Source organism: Citrus clementina, unplaced genomic scaffold (assembly GCF_000493195.1).
Source record: "Citrus clementina cultivar Clemenules unplaced genomic scaffold, Citrus_clementina_v1.0 scaffold_1, whole genome shotgun sequence".
NCBI classification, from domain to species: Eukaryota; Viridiplantae; Streptophyta; class Magnoliopsida; order Sapindales; family Rutaceae; genus Citrus; species Citrus x clementina.
This window is the reverse complement of record NW_006263303.1, coordinates 17,729,586-17,731,786: the sequence shown is the minus strand read 5'-3', so window position 1 is coordinate 17,731,786 and position 2,201 is coordinate 17,729,586. Positions and strand designations below refer to the sequence as shown.

The window sequence follows — 2,201 nt, the reverse complement described above, 5'->3', positions numbered from 1 at the left end:
AAGACAATAAAATCCACAGGATAAATAAATTTATCAACTTGTACTAAAACATCTTCCACTATTCCTTTTGGTACTTTAACTGATCTATCGGCAAGCAAAAGTGTAGTTGAAGTTGATTTTAACTCACCAAGATTAAGTTGAAGATAAACTGAATATGGAAGCAAATTAACACTAGCACCAAGATCTAGTAAAGCATGCTCAATTCTGTGGTTACCAATAATACAAGAAATGGTAGGACAACCAGGATCTTTATATTTCAACTTATTATTAGTAGACAGAATTGTACTTACCTGTTCGGCCATGAAAGCACTCTTTCTTACCTTCAATTTCCTCTTAACAGTGCACAAGTCCTTTAAAAATTTGGCATATGAAGGAACCTGCTTGATTGCATCTAATAGAGGAATGTTAACTTTCACTTGCTTAAAGATTTCATAAATTTCAGAAGAGTGGTTTGATTTCTTTGGTTTATTCAATGCATGCGGAAATGGTGGTTCAGGTGGAACACTAGTTATTTCTTCACTAGGTGTAAGTTCATTTAGTCCTTCCTTACCCTTTGAATTTTCATCATTTTCATAAGGTTCAGGCATAGGTCTATCAACAACCTTACCACTACGAAGAGTTATAACTGACTTGACTTGGTCTGTGGGTGGATTTTGTTGAATTTTAGGATTTGGTTGTGGTTGGGCTGGAAATTTTCCTTTTTCTTGAATGGTGAGTGCAGAAGCAATTTTAGCAAGAGTATCTTTCAAATCAGAAAAAGTTTGTGCATTTTGATTGTTAATAACATCTTGCTTTCTGATGAATGAATGCATTGTGTCCTCCAGATTTTTCCAAGGTGGTGGAACATATGGTGCATAAGGCTGAGGATTTTGAAAATTTTGTGGAGGTGGTGCTTGTGAAGATTGTGCATTATTATTATTCCTCCAACTGAAATTCGGATGATTTTTCCAACCAGGATTATAAGTCTGTGAATATGGGTTTGGTTTATTGAAAGTGTTAATAACATTAGTTTGATCATTTAGACATTCTTTAAGTGCAGGCAAAGTGGGACACTCTTGAGTGAAATGATCATTCGAATTACATATGTTACATGCAATTTCTTGAACAGATTTTACTTGATCACTCTTTTTATGCTCCAAAGCTTCAACTTTCCTAACTAGGGATGCAAATTTTGCTTGTAAATCATGATCTTCCCTAAGGTTATGGATTCCTCCACTAGATGGAGATGATTGTTGCTTATTTGTCAATTCAAAAGTTCCAACAGTATCCCAATGTTGTGCATTTTCAGCTAATTGGTCAAGGTAATCTAGTGCATCTTCAGGATTTTTATCCCTAAATTCACCATTACACATCATTTCAACAACCTGTCTACTTTGGGGTATTAAGCCTTCGTAGAAATAAGTGACCAATCGCCAAGTTTCAAAACCATGATGTGGGCATATGTTAAGCAACTCTTTAAACCTATCCCAACATTGGTATAATGTTTCTCCATTTTTTTGAGTGAAAGAAGTGATTTGCCTTTTAAAAGAATTTGTTCTATGAGGTGGAAAGAATTTTTTCAAAAACTGTTCTTGCATGTTATTCCAAGTTCTTACTGATCCAGATCTAAGGTTTTGTAGCCAAGTTTTAGCTTTATCTTTTAATGAAAAAGGAAAAAGCTTTAATCTAATTATGTTCATGCTACAATTTTGGTCCGTGTATGTATTACAAACTTCCTCAAAATCTCTTAGATGCAAGTACGGATTCTCAGATTCTAAACCATGAAATGTTGGTAAAAGTTGGATAATACCTGGTTTAAAATTGAATCGAGATGCTTCTGGAGGAAATACTATACACGACGGTGCTCCGGTTCTAGTTGGATTCATGTAGTCTCTCAGAGTCCTTGGTTGATTCTGATCATGCCCATGTTGAGATTGGTTGTCTCCCTGATCAATTTGAGGATTAGGTTCGCCCAAAACGTTTTCGCCTTGATTCTCATCCATGATTGGTGGTGGAGATTGAGATCTAGGAATTAACCTGCCACTTGAAGATCGAGACCAATGTCTCATGCAAGGGTTATGTTATAAAGATAATATTTACCCAAATTGATAACAAAATAAAATAAAATTAATAATTACGCAAATATTATAGTTTTCCAAAGAAAATTAAATAACAAAATGGGGGGTTGAACCCCCCAATTAAAAAATAAAATAAATGCAAAA

At 34.6% G+C, this 2,201-nt stretch overlaps 1 non-coding gene across 1 annotated transcript; it reads left to right on the top strand.

Moving 5' to 3' along the window:
• Nucleotides 1–1,422: 1,422 nt before the first annotated feature.
• On the top strand, nucleotides 1,423–1,531 carry LOC112095929. Its single transcript, XR_002904089.1, has one exon. It is a non-coding gene; the product is annotated as a small nucleolar RNA R71 (small nucleolar RNA).
• The last annotated feature ends 670 nt before the right edge of the window (nucleotides 1,532–2,201 follow it).